Source organism: Helicoverpa zea, chromosome 9 (genome assembly GCF_022581195.2).
Source record: "Helicoverpa zea isolate HzStark_Cry1AcR chromosome 9, ilHelZeax1.1, whole genome shotgun sequence".
NCBI lineage: Eukaryota > Metazoa > Arthropoda > Insecta > Lepidoptera > Noctuidae > Helicoverpa > Helicoverpa zea.
In genome coordinates, this window is record NC_061460.1 from 600,865 (window position 1) to 618,530 (window position 17,666).

At 36.8% G+C, this 17,666-nt stretch overlaps 1 protein-coding gene across 1 annotated transcript in view; it reads left to right on the forward strand.

The window, feature by feature from the left end:
• Positions 1–17,666, forward strand: part of LOC124633533 — a 96,570-nt gene that overhangs the window by 38,396 nt on the left and 40,508 nt on the right. The gene's annotated exons all lie outside the window — the stretch shown is intronic.

Genomic DNA, 17,666 nt, shown 5'->3' on the forward strand with positions numbered 1-17,666 from the left:
ATACTAAATACACTAAATATACATAATATAAATTTTCAATTCCCCTTCCATTCCTCTTCAACCATTCCATCTCATAAAAAAAAAATATCTCATCAAAATCCCTTGTGTAGTTTCAAACATTTAGCATACATAGCAACTTTGTTTTTAACCGACTTCCTAGAAAGCGGAGGTTCTCAATTCGACCGTATTTTTTTATACTATGTAGTGAATTCATTTTTAAAAATCTACATACGTAAAAGTAAAAATATCTAACCAAAAATATTTTTAAGCCCAGCTGACCTATTAAACAACAAAAAAGCACAGGTATCAAATATTAATTTGATTAATTTATTCTGATGCAGCTGCAAATCTCAAAAGCGTTTTAGTGTTAAGCTTTGACAGGGAAACAACATGGCGCCGACTCCCGTCTAGAATCAGACGGCACCATTCAGTTTGTGAATTTTAAAATCATTCGAAACATGCTTAGTTTTTGCAGTTCCAAAAATACTTTGAAATATTAAGTCATAAGCCAGATTAATCCAAAGTCGTGGTGGCCTAGTGGGTAAAGGACCAATCTCTCAAGTATGAGGGCGCGGGTTCGATCCCAGGTCAGGCAAGTACCAATGCAACTTTTCTAAGTCTGTATGTACTTTCTAAGTATATCTTAGACACCATTGGCTGTGTTTGTGAATGGCACGTTAAACTGTAGGTCCCGGCTGTCATTGAACATCCTTGGCAGTCGTTACGGGTAGTCAGAAGCCAGTAAGTCTGACACCAGTCTAACCAAGGGGTATCGGGTTGCCCGGGTAACTGGGTTGAGGAGGTCAGATAGGCAGTCGCTTCTTGTAAAGCACTGGTACTCAGCTGAATCCGGTTAGACTGGAAGCCGACCCCAACATGATTGGGAAAAAGGCTCGGAGGATGATGATGAAGCCAGATTAATCCACAAGGAAATAAATAAACCATCGTTTTAATTATATTGTTTTTTTCCTCCGTCATTAATTTGGTCGGGGGTAAAAGAAATTAAATTACTTGGTCGACACGTTTATGCAGAACCTGGTTCACTTTTTAAGGAAGTTAAAAGGTATGGAAAATTTTGAAAAATTCTAAAAGCAAGATTCTACTTGTGTTTGGCACTGTAACGCGTACAATTTGTTTCTTCTGGTCTACTTACTCTACCAAACAGTATGAAATTGCATATTTATATAACATACTTATTAACAGGGATATAGTTCAAAAATATTCTATAACCAGTGGCACTACTGGATATTTTTAGAATTAAAGGATATATATAATCAAAACAATTAAAATGGCATCACAACAACCATACATCGAAAACCATAGCTTCATTACCACATCACATTGGCACTGCACTTGGCCCAACATTGGTTATATATTGCTACAGAAAAATAGACCCTATGAGCCTAACTATACAGTTCACTTTATAATTTACAGTGACGTCAATATTGGTCAAATATGAAGCAGATTTGGCATAATGTTCAGTTTGCGGTGCTGGTCATATTAATGTGGTGTTAATGTTGTGTCTAGGGACTGCTTGTGTTCATTTCATATAAATTAGGCTGTTTTGTTTATCGGACTATTTGGTTTAGTGGTTAGAAATGCGGTGAAGTTTAGATAGGTATATTTCAATGCATTTTGTTTTATGTGTGATTCGTCATCAATTATTTATTAACTGCTGTATTTGCGGTTCCTCAATGCAAATGATTAGATGAAAATTAAAAAATAGTTGTCCATATAGCCGTTTGTATAAGTAACATAGTTGATTCCACACGAGATTATTTATTTTTATACTGTATGTAATCTGAGAAATTACATAAGCACCCATCGAATTAACTATCGTTTCGATTAAATAAATACATTGAATTGAATTGAATTTTAAATAATCTGTGTGCGTGAAGAAATTTCAAAGAGTACTCAGTTGTAACTGCGGACACTTGGTTAGTAGTTTTTTATTCTATAAGGAGGCTTTCTTATTCTAATCGAACCATATCGTTTACCCCACAACTTTAATATTTTACCCCACAACACATCGAAATTGTAATCCACCAAATAAGCTACTTAACTATCTCCAAAACGCAACATTTCTCCGTTGACCCGTGATCACGTGAGCGCTCACGCCAGTAGCACGCATGCCTGGTTACCCTTCACGCATCACTTCGGTTGGTTGGCTGGTTGCTGTCAAAACAACCCGCCGCAGTCGGTTCGTATACGAGCCGCATGCACAATGGAATCAACATTCATTTTGTGTTTGTTTTATGGATGCGTGTGTCTGTGGGACTACTCATATATGTGGATGTTTATAGAATTGCTGTTTAAAATTCAATACCTCTCTTAATTAGTGAAGGAGAACATTAAGTAAACAGGCCGAGTGGGCGTAATTAAAAGTTATATAGTTGCCTACTTTTATTATCAATCTGGCACATTGATATTACTAAGTAAAACAGGGTCAGAAATTAAAAAATACAAAAGTTAATTTTTTGGGAGAATAGTTAATGGTATTTTGTAGCTGAAAAGGGCCAATGTAGACACCCCGTAACTGCACCTCTGTTTTGCACCAAATTGCTTTAATGTGTAATAAAATGGCACAGATGGTATTTATTATCCACTATAATATGTCAGAAGTACAAAAATCTCAAATAGTTACACGGAAAACATTAATTTTTTTTTTTTATAAAATCTATCAATATCGCAACCCGTCTTGGATTTTCGCAAAAACATTTAAAACTTGTCCACGTACGAATTTTTTTAATCAAACTTGCACCTAAAACTGACGTATGTTTCGTTCCCAAACTTCGAACATTCTAGAACCCGAACAAATACCTATTCAGTTGGTCCAAAATTTCAATTTCATATTTCGAGAATACATCGTCGTTAGCAAACCAGTTTTAACTGGTAATTTTCTATTCTGAGAATTGTACCTGGATTGGGTCCTAGTTTCCAAAAATGTAGGTAGATGTTGATTAGCATCTTTTGTGTCGAGATATCCATTCTTCACAACGAAATTTGCACGTTCTTCGTTTCTCTGTGTATTGGTTTGGATTTTTTGGTTATCGAATTATCGGAGTATTTGAGTTAAATAGATGACGTGATTGGCATACTTTTAAAGATGGGTGCTATGGGATGGGACACATGAGACTTTTCAATTCAGCAATGGACGAATGGCCAAATATTTCAATTATAAATGCTTATTTATTATACAGTATAGTATACCATGTCTTTGTGCCTTCAGCTTCAAACTTTCTAACTTTGTCATCTTAATTTGTCATCTGCCGAGCCTTTTCCAAAAACCGACCATTCTTTATTTTTAAAATCAGATCCAATATAAATATAAACAAATTAAAAAAGCACCTTCTACTTATTGCGTCCAGATTTAGAATCCAACCACAAATAGACACGTATAAACCCGTTGATTTATCCGCAGTTCATTATTCAGTATTCAGTTCGCGAAATAAAACCAAGTAAATAACAAAGGGAACAACTGGAGTTTAATAAGACAGCCCTTCAGGAGCGTCTGCGGTGTCAATCCGACGTGATTTATCTTTTGTCTTTGTATCTCCTACCTTTAGAAGATTCCTATCAACCGTGCTCTATATTGCTGGATAACTATTGTCTTATGTAGGTTACCTAAATAATTTATATGGTGTTATCTTTAGTTTTATAGCAATTAGTAGTACTAATATAATAAAGAGGAAATATTTTTTTGTTTGTTTCTTCGTGCGCCGAACGCTATGAAACTACTGAACTCAGTTTAAAAAGTATTCTACTTTTGGGAAGCCAGACTATCCCTGAGTAATATAGGCTATATACAGGCATGGGAAGAAGTTCCCCCAGGACACGGGTATAACCGCGGGAAACAGCTGGTAGTTTATACGATCTTTGTCAAAAGCTGGTCTGTACTGGCAAGAGAATTCAAATCCTAGTTTCTCATTTAGAATTATTTTTTCTAACTCCCAGAATATGGTATCCCTCCATTGCTCTCTTTATCTTTGATATGAATAAAAATATGTGGAACCGTATATTGAACCTTGTATTGTACGCTCATTTTATTATGTTAATCGACTCGCCAACGCACCACCACACAGGTCGACAGTCTGACAACGACTGACTCCCCACCGCTCGATCCGGTATTTATAACCGAGTGACGTATGCGCACGAGGCGTCATAATAATGACATAACCTATACAATGATGCACATGTACCTGCATACACTACATCTCTCCCTTGTTGTTTTGATTTTAACCTTGTTTCAAAAAGTCCAACAATCAAACTCATAAATATTTTGGTAATTTCTTAAAGATCTATCAAACACCTGCAGCACAACAAAACCACGCTATCAGATCCCGATCACACTGCCATCAAACTGATTTACTTTGTTCCGTTTCCATTTCATTTCCCTTTCCATTTAAGGAGACGACAGATATCGGTGATACTGCAGGACACTACATCCCTTCCCTTGTGAAATAAACAAAAATAAAAATCCGTCCCTTTGCAGACGGTAACATACCAGCATCTGCTTCAGGCTCAACAAGACAAATTCGTAGCAGTGATATCAGGCCGGCAAGTTTAACTTCAGGTTTTGTAGCCGCTGTTCCGGCCCTGTATTATATCTACACTAGAGATGATCCGTCCATTTGGCAGACATCCCGCCAATCAGTCCATGTGAAATCAAGCAAGTCTCAAATATTGCTGTACCTTCAGATAATGAGCACTCATCTTGCTTGGTTCGACTTCACTTAAAACTGATACAGAATGCATTGTTCCAAGGTAAAAGATCGGCATTAGGGTACCTCATCAATGCTTTTCACTCATTCAAAACCGTACGAGCCGTACGAGGAAAGTAATCACATAAGATCGTCCCAATTGAATGGTGACCTAGATGGACTGTTTCCAATTTGATGATGACCATATACTTTGTCACCCATTTAATGGTGACCACATACTTTGTCTCCAATTTAATGGTGACTCCATACTTTGTCACCCATTTAATGGTGACCACATACTTTGTCTCCAATTTAATGGTGACTCCATACTTTGTCACCCATTTAATGGTGACCACATACTTTGTCTCCAATTTAATGGCGATCACATATTTTGTCACCAATTTAATGGTTTAAATTGTAGTTCTATGTACGAGTTAAGTACTTTGTGTGCCTTGTAAGCAAGAGAATGCTAACTCAACTAATTTTGGTAATATGTAGTTTTTAATTTGAGAGTGGAATATCAAAGCCTATCATTATCTCAGCAATGTAACAAACAATCTGGTCTTCAACCCTATTGATCAGCGCTGGTACTTTGCACGTTTCTGCTAGTACACTCGCTGAAATTCTGATATAGGCTTTAAATACCCTACATCAATGTATGTCCAATATCTAGTCAAGAAACTGTAAGCTTCTTAGCATTCAACACCCAACATATGAATACCTTACTGCATATAATAGTGCGATAGGAATACTTATATTTCGGTTAGGCATCCAAGAACACTATTATCACCGGACATTGCGTTCTGTAATGTTTGTTTGCTTTTCCTAATGTGGTTTTCAAAAATTTAAGTAGTCAAAGAATTATTATGCTTTGATGGTAAGCTTTTTAGTATCATGGTTACATATTGATTATAACGAAGGTGTAAAGTAACATTACGAATCAGATTTTAACTAATTAGAACCATATTATGCAACGAACGCACTTTAACAGGTGTCACTAACTTTGCACTATATATTTTGAAGCTGTGACATTCTGCATCACCATAAAATAGAAGAGTCCCTGACCCTCAACTCATGCTCTTCTTCCTTTCAACAAGGTGACAGCAGCTCACAAACAGTTTTCTAGTCGATGCAATTTTCCTTTTGCAAAACAACCGCTAACCTTTCTAAAACATCTGTCTACACATAGATAAATGTGGGATTCTAATTCTATATCTCAATTTCATGAGCAGCTATGCTGCTCTCATGTCATACTTGACCTCATCAATTTGATGATCAGCTTTGTGCTGCTTCCATTTTTAATATTTTACGCTTTTCCAATTTCATGACCGCGTATAGGTAACGTAATATTTTTTTTTTTTTTTTTATGTAAGTATAGTTGGCTGCATAAGTATGTTTATAGTTTCGTTCAAAAGCGCTTACCCTTTATTGCAGCTGACTTTATCTACGTTGTTTTAGTTAGACAACCAGAATATAAAAATATTATTATCTTTTATAGGGACAGCACCCAAGTAAATTTTTAAACGATTTGGTGACTAAGGGCAATTTTACTTCCTATACTTTAAGGAACACTTACTCAGATTATATATTGCAGTAGGACTTAGGAACTTAATAATATTTTAGTTATTATTAACCAAATGTCGACGCAACTGTGTAGTTTAATTAGCACAAAAGAGTAATAAATGTCGATAAATGTAAATAGTGATAAAGTTCTTTACCTCTCGTGCGAGTCCAATTGTCTTACGGTAACCTAAGATTGGTGTTCTAAGATCAATTATTATTAACCCTAACGCTATGGACACAAGACATTATTTTGTTAATAGATATCCATCCCACCACCCATATGGATCTTATCTTATGGGATGGGTTGAGGAAATTACACAACTTTATATTACAAGTAGGTGTGCACTTCAAGAATATATTAATGTGATGATTTATTAACTTGAGATCAATAAATGGATTCTATTTCATATATGTTCATATATGGTTATGTTATTCGCCCCTATGGAAGCATATTCTTCCACAACTCTCAATGTACTTATACTGCTTATTGGTACTGCAATACTGTAAAACATAATTTGCAAATAACAATATTATAATGAGGGCCACTTTGTTAAACTATTTGTAAACACCAATGTAAATCAATAAAAAAGAGGCTAAGATACCAATTAAAATTCATTCAAGCCTGAATCTTGAAGGTTTTAAAAGCACACGCAATCATCAACTTTTGAGAACTTGATTGCAACAATCATCCATGAGCTAATCATCATTAGACAGTTCCCAGAGTAAATATCTACATTGGAACTCCTTCCAGGTATCATCCTTAAAAGATTTTTTGTCACAGATGAGAAGGCCCAGTTGGGTAAATGATGATGATGTCCTCCTAGCCGATTATCGGCTACGGCGGCTGTACTCACGTAAGGGGATTAGCCAACTGCGCAGGACATATTATAGTGCACAAGCATTTGCGCAGACACAAGTGCACTCACTGTTCCTTCACTCTCATAACCCGATGGGACGGCAATCCGACACGACCGGAAAGAGATCAGGCGCAGGACCGACATTTACGTGCTTTCCGATGCACGGGTGTATCAATCACCAACTTCCAGGCCCGACCCGGGAATCGAACCCGAGACCTCGTGCTCAGCAGCCGCGCTTGCGACAGCTAGACCAACGAGGCAGTTGGGTAGATAAAGTAGCATTGTCAAATAAATCACAGATTGCTCCAATGCTTAGTTCCATATTCTTTTGATCTAAGAGTTTTATATCAACCTAAAGTACTGAAATTACAATTGTGAGCTAGCATGTTTACCAAAGATTCTATCTATTGGATACCAAAATTTTGATCCACATTTTCCAGCTAGTATTGCTGCTTGTATGCTGTTCTACTGTTCTGTATCTTCTGGAATATCTCTGTTGTATAACAACCTCTTTAATACAGCAAAATAAAGTAAAAGTATTGAAATTATACCTAGGGTGACTGAGCAACTGTTATAATTAACACTATTATGGGTAGGCAACCCACTAGAGGTGTTGGTGGACTTGGATGTTGTGCATAGGTGAATACATACCAGTATAGCTGGGCGAGTTCTTCAACATACATGGCCAACCTACTACGGTCCCTCAATGTGCTGTTTGTTAAACTAGATACCTAGCACATGTTTGTCATTTGTAGAACCGTTGAGTATATAACCCACCAGTTTGTTCTTGTAATATCCTCTATATTGCAAGCACTTGAATTAAGTTAGTTAAGTACCAGAACAATATAGCAGGTATAAGTTGTTGACTAGACTCTGAGAAGTTAAGTTTGGAAGCTTTTTATGATCCAAATCACCGGGCACAGAAAATATAAAAATTATCAAGATTTACTATTTAGTTGTTGCAGTAGTTGACAACTATCGCCAGATAATTTATGCGTGTACAGTCAATTGAATGACCAGTAGACGTTCACTACCGTTAACTGTCAAGCTGTCAATTTAATGACCAGTAGATATAGACTACTGCCAACTGTCAAGCTGTCAATTTAATGACCAGTAGATATAGACTACTGCCAACTGCCAAGCTGTCAATTTAATGACCAGTAGATATACACTACTGCCAACCATCAAGCTGTCAATTCAATGACCAGTAGATATAGACTACTGCCAACAATCAGGCTGTCAATTTAATGACCAGTAGATACACACTACTGCCAACAATCAGGCTGTCAATTTAATGACCAGTAGATACACACTACTGCCAACCATCAAGCTGTCAATTCAATGACCAGTAGATATAGACTACTGCCAACAATCAGGCTGTCAATTTAATGACCAGTAGATACACACTACTGCCAACCATCAAGCTGTTAATTCAATGACCAGTAGATATAGACTACTGCCAACAATCAGGCTGTCAATTTAATGACCAGTAGATACACACTACTGCCAACTGTCAAGCTGTCAATCTAATGACCAGTAGATACACGCTACTGCCAACTGCCAAGCTGTCAATCTAATGACCAGTAGATATACACTACTGCTAACCGTCAAGCTGTCAATTTAATGACCAGCAGATTTTTGGAATAGAATAGGTCTTTATTTGCTTAGAATGCAGGCACTTACAAAATAGGATTGTAAACAACATAATAAGATCCGTGTACATTCCGCCTTGTTGGCATGCAAGCACAACAATTATTAAACACAATTGATTATAAGGCAAATAGGTTATTGTATTATATCCTCTAGGAAATCCCACCACTGCTAAAATCGTCTTGACGACAATTCAACAACCAGCAACTTTATATTGCTTCCAATAAATGCCTATTATTGAATAAACTTTGATGCAGGTTTAAGAATGAGTAAACTGATCACCAAGTAATGATTTTGTATTATAAATTACTCATTTGATAAATATTAACACCTGCAATAAATATTGCTACTTCCATTAGAATTGTAGCAAGGTAAACTTAAACAAAGAATTACGTAAAAAGGTTAAAATTTGTTTGCAATTCGGGTGATACATACATGAACATAAAAGTTATGTATACTTTGTCATTCTACTCTCTTCCCTTCCTTCTTTCCTTTTGCACTTTTTAATATGATTGAATATTAACATCGGTCAGAGGTTACTTGTTATCAAAGCTTATTTAGCATACATTAATTTGGTATAGGCATGAATAGGACAAATTATTTAGTATAACCTTGTATATCAAATATTTTTCTGGATCACAGAACTAATAGGTAGTTCAAAATTATAAAAATTAGATAATAGGTAACTGTTGGTCCAAACACTCACGGTTTTATCCTCGTCGCCAATGTATTGTACGCTCATTTTATGTATTATGTTAATCGACTCGCCAACGCACCACCACACAGGTCGACAGTCTGACAACGACTGACTCCCCACCGCTCGATCCGGTATTTATAACCGAGTGACGTATGCGCACGAGGCGTCATAATAATGACATAACCTATACAATGATGCACATGTACCTGCATACACTACAAACCTATACTTCATTGTTGCGCGTGTTAACATTATTTTTATATTCCCCTCACTAAAGCTTTCACACTACAATCTGAAATCTAAACTAGCTCGTAAGAATTCTATATTCCCTTTGCTCATATTACCTTTATATTCGTCATAATAGAATTCTCCGCGATATCAAACGATGCTTTTAACTTCGCCCTTCGAACAATCCACGTTTTATTTCATACTTTCCTCAACACTTTATTTTTATACCTTTTGACCCTTGCCCTTTATTCTGACCAAAGGTTACCCTTGTAGGGTAAGACTCACAGTTATTATCGTAAGTCCCAATCAATATTGAATTAATTATCAGAAATTTTAACTTCAGAAAAGCTTTCTTGCACCTCTTTAGGTCTGTTAGAAAACTTTATTGATTTCAATTCTCAGATTATTCTTCAATTGATATGAATTGGCTTCTTGGAGGGTCATTTTAATATTGGGTGACAACTTTCTTTTGACTTTAGTCACAAATTACTGAGGACAAACTTTTCATTACTTTATTCCCTGAAGATATTTTTTTACTAGATTCTGCCTGCGGCTTTACCTGCGTTTCGTGAAGACTACCTTCTTCATATACAAGCCTTGCTCAATATTTTTTTTTTCGAATCGATCAAGTTCAAGCGCGATCAAGCAAACAAACAGACTCTTCAATTTAATAATGTTAGTGGATATTATATAGTAAATTGTATTAAACTATTATCAAACACTGAGTTGGGGCTTTGGAGGGCAGGATTCGTTATGTAATTCGATTGCATTTCCCACAATTTTCACAGCAGCACAGTAAAAGTATTGAATCCCACACAATAGCCGAACGCTACTAAATTTAGCTTAGCCGAGATTAGGATTTGCAAAGAAAAACGAAATAAAATCGAATTAAAACCACTCGCCAGGAAAAGTCACTGCTCTTTTTACTTTCTATACAAGCTGTTGATTTGCATCCGTGCCATATTCAAGGAGGTAATTATGCTAATGATTCTCGATCCAAATCAATAAAAAAATTGGTACGTAATTTTTTTTCTTTAATTTTTTTTTCGGAATTCCGTAAATGTCATCTAGCCTTATTGAAACTTGGCGCGTATGTTACTGGCGTTAAAACCGTGCTGCACCCTCACACAAACGCAAACATAAAGCATAAGCAACGATCACTCATAAATTTCATTCATAAAATTGGATTACTTCGGAAATACCACGACATTACAATGACAAAAAAAGCAGTGCATATTAGTTATTTCCCATCTACTGTAATTCCAATCGATTATTTACGTATTGTATGTCCTCCTCCTGAACTATGGCACAAATGCAAATCAACACCTTGTATTAATATTACGAACTTGGTTTGTCCGATTTCTAAGATTCTTAATTATTAATGTTAGGCCATGTATTTTATATCTAGGCTAAGTATTTCTCATGTGAACGACACCGCGAGTCGAAGCTTGTTATTGTAAAATTGATTGATTTTATAACGATGTTGAGTATGTTATTAATTAATTATAATAATGTAGTAATAGCGTGGTTAATTAATAACTTGTTATTTAATTACATAATATTTCATCTATTTTGGTCTGATAAACAAACATTTACTTTTATGATATAATTTTAACTAATTTTGCGGTACTCAGCTGTGATGTTGGTTTGTTACTCGGTAGAGCTTCTAGAAAACATGGAATCCTGGTACTAATTCGCGGGTCGGGGAAATATTTACTTTATCTACTTACTAGCCGTTTTCCCGCGGTTTCACCCGCGTCCCGTGGTAACTACTGCCCGTACCGGGATAAAATATAGCCTATGTTACTCGTCGATAATGTAGCTTTCGAATGGTGAAAGAATTTTTAAAAACTGTCCAGTAGTTTTTGAGCCTATTCATTACAACCAAACAAACAAACAAACAAAGTTTTCTTCTTTATAATATTAGTATAGATGAAGTGACATGAATCATCAGCTGAAGAACTATCGACCCATTTCCCTCCTAAGCCACGTCTATAAGCTGTTCTCAAGAGTGATCACGAACCGACTTGCGCGAAGACTCGACGAATTCCAACCACCGGAGCAGGCTGGGTTTCGGAGCGGATACGGCACCATAGACCACATCCACACAGTGCGGCAGATTATACAGAAGACCGAAGAGTATAATCAGCCCCTGTGTCTAGCGTTTGTGGACTATGAGAAGGCCTTTGACTCGGTTGAAATCTGGTCTGTTCTGGAGTCCCTGCAGCGTTGTCAAGTAGATTGGCGATACATCCAAGTGATGAGATGTCTCTACGAAGCCGCTACAATGTCCGTCTAAGTACAGAATCAGCAAACAAGGCCCATACCGTTGCATCGAGGAGTGAGACAAGGGGATGTTATTTCCCCGAAACTGTTCACTAATGCAATGGAGGATATGTTCAAGACGCTGAACTGGAAAGGACGCGGCATCAACATCAATGGCGAACACATCTCTCACTTGCGATTTGCTGACGATATCGTCATCATGGCGGGAACGCTGCAGGACCTACAACAGATGCTGAACGACCTGGCTGAATCTTCTCTACGCATCGGCCTACGGATGAACTTGGACAAAACCAAGGTCATGTTCAATGAACATGTTCTACCGGAACCGATTGCGATACACGGCGCCGTTCTCGAAGTTGTTCGGAAATATGTATACCTCGGGCAGACATTGCAGTTAGGTAGAAACAACTTTGAGGACGAGGTGAATAGGAGAATTCAGTTGGGTTGGACTGCATTTGGGAAGCTACGTCGAGTCCTAACATCGTCGATCCCACAGTGCCTAAAGACAAAAGTCTTCAATCAGTGCGTCCTACCTGTCATGACTTACGGAGCCGAAACGTGGACACTGTCGGTACGGCTGGTTCACAAGTTTAAAGTCGCTCAGCGGGCTATGGAAAGGGCTATGCTCGGCATTTCTCTGAGGGATCGCATCAGAAATGAGGTAATCCGTCAGAGAACCAAAGTCATCGACATAGCCCACCGAATCAGCAAGCTGAAGTGGCAGTGGGCTGGCCATATTAGCCGAAGAACCGATAACCGTTGGGGTAAACGAGTTCTAGAGTGGAGACCACGCCTCGGCAAACGTAGTGTAGGACGTCCTCAGGCACGGTGGAGTGATGACTTGCGCAAGACGGCTGGCAGGAGCTGGATGCGAGAAGCCGAAAATCGATCTCAGTGGCGTGCACTTGGAGAGGCCTATGTCCAGCAGTGGACTGCGATAGGCTGATGATGACATCATGAAGTTTGAATTTGTGTTTAGTTTAGGAAGTTCTAATTTAAATTCTTGGACAAGGCGACTCAGGCATGAATAAACACAGTTGCTTTTTTTAATAGATTTGTAACTCTTTGACTTTTGTTTGTGTTTGATAGCCTATTTATCGAGGCCCCAGGCTACTTTTTATCTGGGTACGCGGCATAGCTTCTACAGGACACGAGTCAAACTGCTGGAGGAAGCTAGTTTACATGTAAACAAACTGAAATACCTCTACAAATAAAACAAATGAATTTAAAACACAGACAAACAAATGAATTTAAATACGAAAGATATGTCTTTGTTCCTTAAAAAATCTCTCAAAACTTGATTTCGTCGGCTAATTGAATAAAGTTTGTCTACCGGCTTCAAATAAAAACGCGGGATCTTTTATCTTTGTAATAAAAGAATGGCTCCCATTCAAGTGAAATTTTCAATTATGTGGTCAAACGAATGTTTATTACGATAATTTAATTAATTGTAATGGACGCGGTTAATTCGCTTTTGATGATGAATTTGGACTCTGGTTTTTTATGTTTTAGTTTTTTTATTTTTATTCTAATGCTTTTGGTGATCTTCACACTGCCCCGCATCACGCTGCATCTTGCGTGTCGACGCACCTACGCGCGTTCCTGCGGGAGTGCAGATCTGCATCATCGTGCGGGTTTTTCACGCACTCACGCGCGTAGGTGCGTTTTGTAAATTCACGCACAGCGAGTTCCATTTTCAAATATACACGTCACGCCCATTCAAAATCACGCGCGGCATTGCGGGATTCAGTGTGCCATACCTTGCGTCTCGCCCCGCACCTACGCGCGGGGGTGCGTGTTTCTCCGCATGTATGTGCGTGATCCGCATGAACGCGCGTGGATGCATTTTCAGTGTGTTGGACTATGCGTGTTTTCCATACAAACGGAGATATTTCCATACAACGGAAAAAAACGCATCCACGCACTACGCTGCATCATGCGGGGCAGTGTGATAATCGCCTTTGTTTCGGTTATGTATAGTGAATAGTCATGCAGTAAAATGTACTTACTATACTGACATTAAGAGCTGATTTCCATTGAAAATGGCCCTCTTACCTATAAAATCTCACTGTTGAATGTTATCGATTATTCTCTTTTTCTACGTGTCTCTATCTAACGAGATCTGAGAACATTCCTTAAATTGATGTCTATTTCATGCTGCCATTGTCTTCTGAGACTGATGTATCTTTTTCTTTACTCTGTTTTTAACATATAAAATGTAAGAAAGAACATAAATATTGTTATTAACTTAATCCACAATTCTCATTAATACCCATTAAATAGAAATCCACAAAAAATAATTATCGCTCCCTCGCTGATCCCTTAATAATGCAAAAAGACCAAGGTGCTTAATTTTCACCTTTAAATTACTCCCATTTAGTGCGAGCATTATCTTAAAATATCCCTTGAGACGCGGCCTTTAACTGAGCTATAATAACGCTTATTCACATAATATTTTAAGCTCAGCAGAGCACAGAATGGCATTCATAAAACTCGGTAAAGCGGATCACACACTACCACAACACTGCACTATATAATATTACTACGTGTCTTGTCATGTTAGCAGTGTGTTGTAAAATACGTAAAATGATATACATTCATCTACATACGATTCTTTATTAGATGCACACAACTTGTGCATAGGTAAATGCAATTTACAGCCCACACGATAGTACGCGGATTTCTTTCGGTCATAGTTAAAGAGTAGTAGTCTTTTCTGCGCAAAGAATATTGTAAAAAGCATCAACTTAGTAATCTATTACATTGTATGTGTTGTTAATTTAAATATGTAGCTATGCCCTAATTGTGTCCATAATTGTACTATAATTAAATTTAGTCTTTTGAAGAACTGTAATCACGTCATTATGGAATACAAATAAGTAGATGAAATAAAAGTATTCGCGTGGCAGTGTGAGAGTGGCTTCAGTCCTGAAAGATAGACGTCGTTACTCATCGGGTTACCTTTGACATGCAGCAGTAAACGTTAGGGTGACGGTACACGATACTCCTTTATAACTCTGCAGTGATTGACATTTTATTCGCAGATTCTATATGTATTTATTTTTATGAATCAAAGAATTATGCAATGTTAATTAATTTTGTATTATGTTGAAACAAAAACAATGTGACAATATTTAAAAACTAGAGGTAAATGACGCAAGTATTCACGGGTCAAAGTTTTTTCTAAAGAAAAAATCACACTATGAGCAAGAATTATTATAATAACACATGCCACTTTTACAAAGTCAAATACTTTCTGAACTGACCTAAACACTTTATTTCTGATATAAATAAACGGACGAGGAACGAACGTGAAAAGAAGGTAAATAAATACCTTAAATTCCCACGAGCAACTGTTAAGGAAAACCATAATCCAAGTAATATAATAACATCACCCAAAATCATGGAAGTTAAATGTTTCGTACAAATAGCGACAAGACAATCAATAAACCCGCTTTTGTTGGGCGAGGAAACTTCGGGAGCAACAAGACAATCACAATCTGCTGAGTTTAATTAATCTGCTCACGAGTCATCTGCAGATTAGAACCGTGACGCTTGGTCTTAACGTTTTTGTACTTATTACTGCAGACTTATGTTGAATAATGGAAGGAAAGCTAACAAAATGTTTGTGAACGCTGGCTTATTAGAACGACATTTTTGTGACTAATTCGCCTTTTAGGTGATATATGTACTGTAACTTTTAATAGTTTCTCAAACTTGTACAAAAAATATTTTGTGTTAAATACCTCTATAACCCGTTTATCGAGGAATTATGTAGTTCTCACAAGTCGCAAGTAAAATCAATAGCAAAAGCTAGTATAAGAATGTATGTGTATACCTAAATTGTTTCTCTCAAACTTTTTCCTCACAAAAGAGAATAAACACTCGTTGAGAAATGAGTCCCCATAGTTTAGCTACACCCCCCACTACCGGGAGATATTCTTAGTTATTTGAATAAATATGTCGTCACTTATAAATATGTATGTTTTGGGACCAGGGAGAACAAAATGACTAGCGGAGGTGTTATCAGGCAAGCTATCAAGCTAGCTCTTAAGAAAGTAGCCTACTAAAATGCGGGGTGTTAGGTGGACGAAGAACGTCGCTAGCTCCGCTTTTCTACGTTTATCTAAATAAAATAACCAATAAATCGAAAAGAATCTATGACAGATTGTCGTGATTCGACAAGGAACCCGAATGGTAACTACTAGTAACAGATCCCGCCTACCGTAAGTTACTTTGACCTACAAGAAGGCGTCTAACCTACCTTCCCTTTGGCATCTCCGCTATCTTTTCTCCATCCGTGTTTTGGGAGCAAGGCCGGGCCTAAGATTCAGTTCATGCATGTGTAGGCACGGCTGCACACTTGCACAGTTAGAATATACTATGGAGATGACAGACTGTCTTTGAAATTATATCACATCTGTTTCCCCTGAAGGTTGGTAAAGACGTTATACAATTGCATTTTGATAAGTCATAAATTGCAAGCTAATTGTACTATCTGATTATAAATTCAGAATATCTGAGAATAAATATAGGTGTAAATCTCGTGTATGAAGTTTCCTTTCCCTTATAAAACCAGTAGTTAATTGTTAGTTATTATATTTTTTCTTAAGTCTTGTATTTAAGATGGCATTTTCGTAGCATTTCATCAAACCTCGCCTTCTATAAGCTAGATTACCTTTCATTTACATAGTTTCATAGAAAATGTATTGACCCATTAAATATTCTATCATCGTCAATTTACCTACTGTTGAAACAAATCAATGGCTGAAGTTTGCTTAACCTAAATTTTTAAGCAATACCCGAATGAATTACCTCCCTAACACTTGACAGCAACTCGTGTCGGTTTACAGCTTCCTAACCTCAAGCGGCATGTCCACGTTAATATAATATGGATAACGTTCCAGTGATAAGCTATAACACGGCTAACACGCTAGTTTGTGTGTCATGTCCATGTTATAACAGTCGCTGGAGATTACCTGTTTAGATGTGGCTTGTTAAATGGAAGATGAGGAGCATTAAATTGGCGAATTGAGTAATTTGGTTTTAGTTTTTGTTTGTGTTTCGTAATGTTTGCTGTACGGATTTGTTAATTAATATTCTAAGGACAATATTATCCAATCTTTACAAAAAATTTGAAAAAGCAACTTCATTCTCATGTTTTGTTGTACAATCTATTCATTCAAAATACAACAACTAGGTATACTATTAGTTTTAAAATTGTCTTGCACTTGATTTCCTTTGAATCAAGGAAAGTACTAAAAATAAACGAATATAATGCTATACTAAAATTAAAAGTAAAAACACTTAACATAATTGTTAATGAATATACCTAAGCTTAAGCTCATTGCATACAATAGTCAATTAAACAGCTCCGTGCAAATGTCTTTCTTTTGTTTTTCCTGCAAACTGCCAGAGATCAGTCCCTTATCACTAACTTAAATTCCGTTTGCGAGTTTAAGAAAATTGTTTAAAAATGCATCGTGTTTTCAACAAAGGACCTCATATAGACTTAAGATGTGGATTGAGATATTTTTTATTAACGTAACATAACACCTTATTCAATTAAATAAAACAGTTTACCGTAGCAATTGTGTTTCCTTATTTTTAATACTTTTACGTTTTATTATCAACATGGACAATTACAGTATAAGGTGTGGGTGATGACATAATTAAATCTTAATA